This window comes from Vollenhovia emeryi, unplaced genomic scaffold (assembly GCF_000949405.1).
Source record: "Vollenhovia emeryi isolate VEMERY1.0 unplaced genomic scaffold, V.emery_V1.0 DF939204.1, whole genome shotgun sequence".
In the NCBI taxonomy this organism is placed as follows: domain Eukaryota; kingdom Metazoa; phylum Arthropoda; class Insecta; order Hymenoptera; family Formicidae; genus Vollenhovia; species Vollenhovia emeryi.
Window position 1 is genome coordinate 801,376 of NW_011967162.1, and position 11,582 is coordinate 812,957.

An 11,582-nucleotide genomic window follows, 5' to 3' on the forward strand; every position below is an offset into this window, starting at 1 on the left:
TCTCTCTCTCTCTCTGCGTGTATTTATTTATATTATTAAAAAACTAATTTACAGTAAAGACGGGGTCCGCAATCAATCCTATTATCAACTGTAAAAATACGTAGATACAACATGTGTATAGTGAGACCGAGATAAGATAAAATAGTACGCGGAGCGAGAGATGGGATTCTGCGAAGCGAGGAAAATTGATCCTGTTTTAATCAAAGAGAATTCTTACGTGATCGATAATCGGAGTAAGTGCCTTAGGCAGGCAGAATAGCCACCGACCGTTATCGTCGCTGTCAACAGAGATTAGAATAACGCAGTTGATTTACTACGGACGAGCCGGCGCGCTTTCGTACCAGAGGATACCGTCTCGCTCGTTACTCTTTGGGCCTTGTCGAATGGAATCGGCTCGTCGATCTGCCCGAGGATTAAAAATTACGATTGATGCTGATTTACTGCCGCGTTTTACCTCGTACCTCGCGACTCGCGATTCGCGAAAATCCCTCGTATATATCCCTGCCCGACAATGCCGTCGCATTGATCTTCCTTTATGCGTACTCCAATGCAACGGCTCGCAGAGCGATGCATCTTATTTATCCGCGACGTATTTCGTCAGGTCACGAAATGTGCAGCCTCTAACTTTCCTGGCAACATTACACGGAAACACACTCTCAGGATCGAATCAATTAGAGGAGCATTATATCTTAAAAAACAAAGATCTGGACACGATCAACTTGATACATTATATGCACAAACGTTTATAAAACAATTTCATATTGATCGTACATACATCTATTAATCCTTTGCTTTGTAGTAGCATTTGGATGAGATCTTTATTACGAAATTTTCTGTTCCTTTTTCTTCCCGAGGTAATATTTTATTTTGAGAGGCAACTAGAGAAACGGATAACCACCGCGGATAGCACGATAAATTCTGTGCGACATCAATTTCGACAAAACTGTAAACATGTCCAGTCTGGACTAAAAGGTCGCGATCGCCTTTACGGTGTGCTATCTGATTTTCGGAACTCATCTAAATAATTCTAAATAGACCCCTCGCAGCGTTTCTTTTTAGTGTTTCCTTCTTATCGAGATGCTCGCGGCAGTTCGCCGAAGGAAGGTAGATGCGTTAACATTGGATGCGCTATTTCGGTTCGCGCCGTATCCGCTCGTAAAAGTCGCCCAAGGCGTGGGCATCCATCCTAATTAACAACCATGGAACCAGGTACGGGACCATCTGATACCACGGCGAGAGTATAATCCGCTCGTTACCAACACGAAGCCCACACGGACAAACACTCTTTACCGCCGTAAAGCGTCTCTTCGGCTCCTCTTCCAGTTTGGCTGCGATAGCCATGGCGCCTTTGGACGATAACAGAAGAGAAAGACCAGAAACACGATTCAACATTCTGGAGCGCCCTCCCTTTTTTCCCTTCGACCACATGAGATACTGTAAACGTGTTCCTCTACAAATATATTGCAAAAATGAACCATTCCTAGTTTTGTATCCAGTCGCGCAAAGATATTTCAGACACAAAGGTTTCCCCCACATATGTTAGTACTAAAATATATCCGGAAAATCTGATAAAATCGGCTTCGGCGGTGAATATACAAGATATTTTATGAAACACAACGATCTTGGCAACAAACGTATTGGATAATTGATGTAGTTTTTAACGACGCGATGTCTCAGTTATTTTATAATGCGATGCGCATTCTCGTACGTTCTCACACGTAACGCGTGAGGACGCGTAGGAAACACTGACATTATCGCGAATGAATAGCGGTATAAGTTTCAAGTAATTATGCAGCGCTTTTCTCACGTTCCGATGTTATCGCATTCGTTACTGCCACAGATTGCAGAACGGATGACTTTTAATACGTTACTGAATAGGCAATTCTACAAAGCGTCACGTGTAAATCAGTGACGAGCTAACACGCGCGCGCGCGCGTTCTCCTACACTTGCGCAGAGGCGGGCGAGTGAGGTGGAGAGAAGGTATCATCGATGGCAACCTACGCAGCTAGGCTAACCACATTGTAATAAATGTAATAAAAATTCCACTAGCGTGTATTCTGCAGTCTTGAGTTACTCGGGCGATTCGATGGAAGTGACGTGGAGGCACGGTGTTGCCAAGATCGTTTCTCTCGACTCGATTTACCGCTCGTCACGATACGCATACCACGCAGATTAACGCGAATAACTTCTCTTTCAGCACGATCGACGATACGTCTAATAAATGGCAAGTCGACAGTTGTCGCGGCACAGTGAAAAGTATAAATTGTATGTCGATGCCACGACTAACGATCCTTTAAAAACGTCCCGTCCTCGTAACATACAGGGTGTTATGTAATACCCGTCTCACCTTTTATTTACGGATAAAGCGAACTAGACTGATTGTGAGTCGAAAAGTTCTCTACCATTTTGCAATTTTCGCAATAGTTAACGAGTTATTAATTATTAAAAATCGCTGTCTTAGCTCGGCCCACCGCCCGATTCAAGCTTGCGGTGAGATGCGGCCGTCCCGCGATCGACATTGCTAGGCGCGCGACTAGCAACGCCGATCGTGGAACGGCCGCATCTCACCTTTAATAATTAATTTTTAATAATCAATAACTCGTTAACTATTGAAAAAAATTGCAAAATGGTACAAGACTTTTCGACTCAGTTTAGTCGGCTCTATCCGTGAATAAGAGGTGAGGTGGGTATTACATAACACCCTGTATAGATTCGAATATTTCTCGCTGGCACTAACAATAAGTTAGCACGTATCCAGCACGCTACGCAGTTGTTCGCCCACATTGATGTAGTTTGGATTAACGTAGCGACGTGAACATCCGATTGAAGGGTAAATCGCGTTCGCGACTCGGGCTTAAATGATTGAAAACAAGGTGGAAACGGCAGCGTCACGTCGGTGCGCGATCCACTCGTCTCTTAATAAATTGCGCTCCGGTGCGGGGCGTCCCGACGATCTCGACTTACTTGATCGAGCGTACCGAAATAAAGTGAAACACGGCGCGCGGCTAAGGCGGTTATAAACAAAGATACAAACTACCGTGGCTCGCGGGACCCGCGGCTCCACGCATGGCTGCCGGCGATAGAAACAGCCAGTTCCGCTTTATGATCCCATAAATATCTCAATAGGATCTTAAATTACCCCACCACCCGAAGAGTCTGCGACTCCCTCAACCGCTGGCTGCTATTCCGCCGCTGCCGTTGGCTGCTGCTGGCTCTGGATATACATTTACCCGGCCGAGTTTTCGGTGGAGACGTTACTGTTATTTATGGGCTCGTTTATCAAGGTGGCACCCCTTTCCCCTATCGTTGCTTCGATGCAGACTATCCGCCACTGCGAAGCCAATCCCGAGATATATCGCTTCGATACCAATCCGGGTTCTCCCTCACTCTCCCCCCCCCCTTCCCTATGTCTCTCTCGCTCTTCCCCTTCATCTTTCCCTCTATCTCCTTCGTGATGCCGCTCTTGAAAGAGAGAAAGACGGAGAGAGAAACGAGGAGGTCCCGAGGAGGCAGCGAGCTTCGTCTTTCAGATCCCTTCTTTCAACTTTTCGCCTGGAGGCACACCCCAAAACTTCCTTCGGTGATAAATGCTCGTGAAGAATCGCACCCGTGCGATAGCGGCAATTAGTGGTGCCTCGTTTGTCTCTTGTCTGCCCTCGAGGTTGATGAGCCTGTGGTTCCGGCTTGACGCTTTAGGTCCATTCCGAAACAATGAAACTGTCGAATTTAGGTCCATGCGTCGTGAAATAGCTCTCCGTAAATAACGATGTCAAAAATTAAGAAAACATCAAATTCTTTCGATTTAAACGCAAGTAATTACCCGTACATTCCATCTCGGTGTTATTTATAATCGGCGATCACAAATAATGTTGCAAGTTCCGACGCAAACATCGCTGCCAGGCGAAATTAGTCGGATGTAATGACAGTAATAGTCCGTGGCATAAAGTACGCGATCGGGTTTCCGGAAAAGCATATACAAATTGGTCGACGTCGTCTTGAAGATATCCCGGGAGTGAACATTCGGTCCTACAGGGCGCTATAGTACGCCCGATCGTGTGCCATATCCGCATTAACCTTTCATAGTGTTCATGTAGCGCCGAAAAAGGATCGTAGTTTTAGGTTTCCTTGTCGGAAGACAAATAGCAGCAGTCGACAGGGAGCGCAGCCCACTTTGTCCCCGACAGCGTGGCGAATAAACGCCCGATCACTTTACGAGGTAGACGGGGTAAGAGTGGAGCGGATAGCGCGAAAGAGAAGGAGACGGGACGAGGGAGCAGGAAGGAGAAACCCGCCCCTTCTCAATTCGTACGTAGCCACCTACACCCCCGAGGCCAACAATCCATTCTAACCCCGCCAACACGATCCTACCCCCGATCCGAAGTGCGGGGGTGAGAGAGAGAGAGAGAGGGGGGGGGGACCATAGTAGGAGGACTTTGAGGGGAATCCCTCTCGGTCCTCTCGGCCGGGCAAAACCGCGGCGTTGATGTGAAAGCTGATAACACCAGGTCTCACCACTCTACCTGATTAATTTCCGTTTCTTCCGCGACGCGATTTATGGTTATTAGCGTTTCGCTAGTTTCGCGCCACTGTACTCCGCTATCTACGAGATAATCGTTACGCGAGCGTGTGAAATCCAACAGAGATTTTCGTAAGCAATCAAAGTCTGAATATAGGGACAGCGGGAACGATCTCTTTTCACGTGGAGAACAGGCGTTTCGTAAACAATCGTAGAAAACTCTACCTCTTTTCGTTAACGTCGTAATATTTGGCGTTCATTCAAAGCGGCCCACGGCTTAGCGGCGATGCACAAGATTTTCTACACACGACGGTTGTTTGTACGTGGGAATTTGGAAGAACCGCATGCGTACGTATGCGATACGCACAGAAAGAACCGAGATAGGCGGTAGCCGTATCCTCGGATAGCGACGATGACGAGTCAGAACTGGCGATCTCAAAGCGCAGGTCCGTCTCGGGCGCTAACATAAACTGTCCTACAGAGGAATAATGGAACAGCCGGAGAAAAGAGCCGGAGAGAAGCGTTGCCGGCGGCTGGCAGACAAAGATAAATAAACGAAGGAAACGGTGTTCGCGCACAAAGGGAAGCAATATCCCTGTCTTTAACCCGTACTCGGGACACGCTCACGCCAGCCCGTAGAGCTGGACGGAGAGCTAATAGCGGCCGTGGTAAACAAGTCGCTTCTGCCGCGGAAACATCGCGGCCTCCGCAGACTTTCCTCTTAATCCACGCCGACCTCTCACTTTCTCCCTCCCCCCCCTCTCTCTCTCTCATTCTGCTTCTCACGGCGTTTCCGCCATCGTATTCTATCTTCCGCTTACTTCCATTCTGGCCCTTCCACTTGCTCCCGTCTGCCCTGGTCTCTACGTACCTTTACCGCAACCCGGTCATCCCCTTGCTTCTTCCACGGCCATTTCCGTTTTCCCACTCGCTTTCTCGCGTCTCCATCCGTTTTCCCTCGCTCACGGAGATGTCTGGTTTACTCTTTGGGCTTTTTCTGCCTCCGCGACGAAACCACGCGATTCGCTCGGATGGTTTATTGCTCGCCACACTCGCCCCGCCGGAAAGTTAGCTCGACCCGTTAGAGTCTCGGACGCGCGTGTCCTTTTTCAGAGGAACAAATCTACACGAGTTTACATCGCGAACATCATCGTATTTATATATGTACATTATCCGTTGCACCCTGCCGTCCTTCCGTTATCATTGGCGATATTAATAAGCGCGTTCCGGCAAAACACTGTTACTGTAGGGCTACGGTAGCGCTACACGAGTGCGTTTCGGCAAAACTTTCCGCTACAACCGTAGCGGTCGCCATTTTTCATAATTGCTCAAGAATTGCTAGGAACAATATGTCATTCGTGAGCCAATCTTCAATATTATCCATTCTATTTGTATTAATTAATTGGTAAACATAACTCTTACAATAAAAATTTTGAGGTTATGCACGCTAATATAAGTATGGCGCCGCTACAACTGTAGCAAAAAAGCTGTAGCGCTACGGTAGCAGTGTCTTGTCGGAACGTACTCACTGCTACTATAGCGCTATACGAGTGCGTTTCGGCAAAACTTTCCGCTATAACTGTAGCGGAACTTCTTCCTCTTCATTGTTGCTTTTATCCAATGAATCATCGAACAATATGTCATTCATGAGCCGGTCTTCAATATTTTCCATTCTATTTGTTTCAATTAATTGGTAAACGCGACTCTTACAATTAAAATACAATTGTGAGGTTATGCTCGCTAAAGTATGACGCCGCTACAATTGTAGCAAAAAAGCTGTATCGCTACAGTAGCAGTGTCTTGCCGGAACGCACTCAGTAAAACGGTAAACAGAGTATCACATTTGCACTCGCGTGCAAGCATTCCGCCATCAATAACGAAGCGCCCGGGAAACCTTAATGTTTAATTAATAATTTTACACGCCTAGTTAAGTATGTATTGAAGCAAGCTGCCCCGTGAGAGGCGCGCCGTGAAACGCAGTGAGATGATATAAAGGCACAAGTAAAACGTGTCTTTGTAGAATTATGCACACTCATTAGCACGTAATAAATATGCTAACGCGTTTTATACTATCTGACGCTAGTCATTTTTCTTCGTTCAACGCTTAATGTATGCAGACTCATTATCGATGGCTGCTGCCTTGCAGCATGCGGCCGAACAGTCATCGTTTCGAGAACGTGGAGACTCGTACTGTGCAACAATGAGCAAATACTTTTAAACGGAAAAGTAACTCGAGTTAATAAATAACGATTGCAAATAACCATTGTTGACATCTCCAAGCGCGAGACTCAAACAGTAAGTAAAAAGAGTGTAACAGTGAGTAAAATAAAAATTTATACAAAATCAGAAAAGCGAAAAGATTATTTTTCATAATCTCGCAATTCGTTAGACATTGATTTTTCGCAAGCGAATAACTCGCTTCTCACCGGCTTCGATGTTTCTTATCGAGACTCGGAAAAACTCTCGTATTTTAAGGAGTATCGAACTCTTATCCCACACGTAATCAAACGTGAGCGCGAAGACGGAGGAAAGCAATCTCTCAAGAAAGTCTGAAAGTCTACGCCGTGTCCGAGTATTCAGACATTATCGTGATTGAGCGTGCCAACGGTAGGGTTCGCCGGGTTGGAGGGCGAGAACCGAGTGATTTAGTGGGGTGGCTACTCGACGACTGACCGAGATAACCTGCCTGTCCACGGAACAACCCCATTTGTCCAATGTCTTCCGCTACAAAACTGCTCCGATGCCCTCCGGGCCCGCGTCCTTTTGAATAATGATGGCGCTTTGTCAACTAACGGCCTGCCGATAGGACCGAGTACGTTAGACACGTACGAAGGAGTACGTCGGGTAGAATTTCACGTTTTCGCGAAACGTCTTATCGCATTTTATCGGCGAGAAGAAAACAGGAGCGGGAATTATTATCCGCGAATCGTAATATCTTAAAATCACCTCCAATACGTCAAACGGTACCAAGGACGTTATGCAATTCTTTTAATACTTTGTGTACCGACGTTGCAAAATATTAAGTATACTAACGTCGTCGTGTTACCCTGCCCGCAACACTTTGCCGCGTGCAAATGGAATTCTGAACCGAATACCGAATCCATTTACGTCGATCGACTTGACGCCACCGCCGCGTCTTTATTCTATTCTTCACGCTACCTGCGATATCGATGACACCGGCTCTTCCATAAGATTCCGGTTACATAGCCCGCCTTGATCCCTCGCACGTCTAGGAAAGAAGCGCGCCTGCCTTTTTTTCTTTCTGTTTTCGCGCCAATAGATTTATTGATATTGACTTATATCTTCTCAGCTATCTACTTTGTCCTACCAGAATAGACATGTATACTGTCTCTGTCGATATATAAATTTATGAAAAACACGAAGGGGACGGTGATAAAACTCGTTACTTTTTTGCCAGTTGCCCTCTTAAGCATACATTCTTTTACATTAATTGTTACACATCATAGTGGCGCAATAAGATATACACTATTCTAATAAGTCGAAGATCCGGATTCAAATCCTTCCGAAAATTGCCGGCTTTTATTCGACTGTTCCCTCTCCATGGAATTGGGCGACTCGCCGAAAACAACATGCTTTAAACAACTCTACAACCTCCCTACTAAGAATGACGTATTAATTCTGCTAATACGAGCGATTAACAATGGTAGGGTCCTCGGTTCAATCCCACCCCTCTTCCCGCATATTTTCCTGTTGAGGAAAATTTAAAAAATTCAGTGTTTAAAGACTAGTTTAAGCGACTAGTATTGGAATCTTTAACCAAAATTAGGCACAGGAATTTTAAGGAATTTTTAGAAAACACGCTGATATAACCTAATGATTGAAAGGCGTTGCCGTAAAAGGGTAAATTAAAAAAAATCTTCCCGCAAAGAATAATTAGCCTCTTCAACACTTGCTGGAAGTCACAGAGCAACTTTTAGATCTAGGTGACGTTGACGACTAGTCTAGTAACCTCCTGCTATATCTCTATTACCACTACTACTACTGTTATACATTATCCTAGTTTTAATACTCGATTTATGATTATAAGACACGCTTCGACATGCGATTGAAGTATAAAAGTATTACTTTCTCTTTCCGTCTCCGCGATATAAATATTAAAGTTTATTAGATTTGAAATGCGCCTCGCGAGGAGAGAAATGCGGATTACGTTCGGTACGCTCGGTCAAAGCCGGGGAACGAAAGCCGGGACCGGATGAGAAGGAGATCCCGACTGCGGCGCGAGAAAAAGCAAAATGGACCGAAAGAAAGAGATTGTAGAAGAGAGGCAGAGCATGGGGGCAGGAGAACGAGCGGAGGATCCTCCCGCGGATGGAAGGAGGACGGAGCGAGCGAAAGCCGAGCGGGCGAGCGAGGTGGGCCGTGAATTTATATCCCCGGTCAGCCACTTGGAGCCATCAGCGGCTCGTTTGAAGTTCCACCTTGGCCGAGCAGACGTTATAAAGACAAACTATGCCTACGGCACCGTCATGCCCCACCACTTTATACCATAATTCTTCAAGCCGATCCACGAAACGGCCACTCGATCTCGAGAGTAGAGACGTGCCGCCGGTCTCTTTCTCCTTACCGTTCTCTCTTTCTCTTTCACCGCACAGCTCGTCTACCCGTCCACGCCGATCCACGGCATCGGACTTCTCTCTTCCTCTATCTCTCTCTCTCTCTCTCTTTCTCTCCCGCGCTCTCTCGCTCCCGTACTGGACGGTCTTCGGCTCGTTTCCTTTACGGTTAGTGCCCGAGGGTAATAAAGATGGTTCTGCTTATGTACAACCGGCAACCGGAGGCGGAGCCAGGCTGCCCTCTGTGGGCAGGACTAACGCAAATGACTCTTCCATGCAAGATGGCGTAGGCATACAAACCGCGGTGGTGTGGTGCCCGCGAGGTGCTTTTATATTTAGCATGCGACGTGTGCAGGGAGACCGAGCGCCGACCGAATGCACCGCGCGCGCAAGCAGTCGACCGTCTGGCGTCAGCGCCGATCGCCTGGCCTGACCACGCTTGACCATGTTCTCCGCGATCTGACGGCCGCTGGAAGCGTCGTCCCTCTTCCGCCTACCGGCCACAAATTTCGACGAGTGACAGCTTGTGAGACGCTCGGTTTACGGTGCACGTGCGCCCCCCCCCCCCTCTTTTTGGGAGAGACGAGTCTCGACGGTGCACGGTGGGGAGAAAGAGTAGGAGCGGTCAGGAGGGGGCGGTGGACAACGAGTATCCCTCCGCGATTGTGGCACACAAATAGTGAACTCGTGTTGTAGATATATCTCTTTTTGCCTTGGTAATGCACCTCTCCTCCCTCTTTTCTCTCCGTAGAAGGTATTTACAGATTCATCGTCTATTTCTCCTAATCGGAAATCCAACTACCGTGTCGCCTGTCTCATGGTCTGATCGAATTAGCATCATTCCATGTTACAATATAGCGTTACATCTGGCAATGATGCGATAATGAGGGCCCGCGGATATAATTACACCGATTGCTGGTTCGCGAACGTCGCCACGCGTTGGAGACCGTATGCAAAGTGCGCTTGACATATATAAATGGTCTTGCATCTCATTACCCCTCCCGCGTCACTTTTGAGGGGGAAACTGAAGATAAATATCGAAATTATAAGATACAGCCGATTTTAGCGGCTTAGCAGTAATATCTAGTTCGTCTGAGTTATGGATAACAGCTGTAGACTTCATCTCCCCTCTCCTCCCTTCCCGCCCACCATCCAACCGTAGAATCATCGTGTTACGAGCCAAGTGTTCTCCAAGAGAAGGATGCAAATCGCCCAAAAATTTTGTACGGACGGATTTATGAGATTCATCTGCATGGTTCTCCGATAAACAAATGCAGATGGAGAGTCAGATTTGTGCGAGTCTCGTTATGCATTTTGCTAAAATAACGCAATTTCCGTGAAATTTATTATGCCAACGAGTAACCATAGCTGTTTCTCTTTCACAGACACGAGTCTCCTTGGCGAGGATTGTATCCTCGGCCTAATAAATATTTCTGGCGAATTTATTTATGTATTTCACAGTGCTCGTTGACATTTGCGAAAATGGAAGCGTATAAAGAGATGTACGCGAGACGAAGGAAGGGAATATCTCTGCGTCAGCGCGGTATTAGCGTCGCTATTTCTATTTTACAGCACGTCGTTGAATCTTAATTAATAACTGAATTAAATTACCAACTTCCTCTTAAATCAATGACGCCCAGCTGGATCTCGTCTCACAGCCGACAGGCTGGACGGGCTAGACGCACCACTGGAAAGATTTACGAGACGTTCGACCGCGGAGATGAGTGTCTCTTAACGTCATTAGCGGTTAGAGCCTTTTTCCAACGCCTCTTTCTCAACTCACGGGCGCTTTGATCGACGCGGCGTTCTTTCCACCGGCGAGGAATCGCGACGAGTGATTCGAGACACGCTTGTCTCGCACGTGGAATGCGGGTTCCCGGCTCGTTCGATTATCAGGCAGCAGTCAGAAAAACGCCACAGCCGGCTCTTCAGCGGCGTGGAACGCGTCTTTCAGGGACGATCGTCGGCATCACGATTCGTATACATGTATACGAGGACGACGATATGGTATCGCGATGCATTTGGTTTCGTTCAGTCGTTGTCAAGCGTTACATCGACCTAGCGACACGCAGTACTCGCTGATCGAAAATACCTGTACTCTCCCCCGACGGGGAATCGAACCCCGGTCTCCCATGTGACAGACGGAGATACTAACCACTATACTATCGAGGAAAAATACCTGTACTCTCGTATCGTATAAGCTGAAGTGATGTACTCTGTAGACATGAAGACTGGAGACCAGGAGGCTCAATGTATACGGGCGGATGCGTCAGATTTTAACCTAAAAGTAGTTGTCGCCGCTAGTACGAAATCCTAATCGAGATGTCGCTTCAATTCCACGTAGCGCCTTCACGTACACGGTGTGTACGTTAGCAGACTCGGAGTAAGTGTTTACCCATTTATTCCATGGACCTAAGAAACTTTGGATGGAACCTGAAGTAGGTGAACGGACAAGGGGATTGTGAAATTTGCGGTAAGGGGAGCGAGAGCG

The 11,582-nt window shown here is 47.1% G+C and overlaps 1 non-coding gene across 1 annotated transcript; it reads right to left on the minus strand.

The window, feature by feature from the left end:
* Positions 1 to 11,191: 11,191 nt before the first annotated feature.
* Positions 11,192 to 11,263, minus strand: Trnad-guc. The gene has a single exon. It is a non-coding gene; the product is annotated as a tRNA-Asp (tRNA).
* Positions 11,264 to 11,582: the final 319 nt, after the last annotated feature.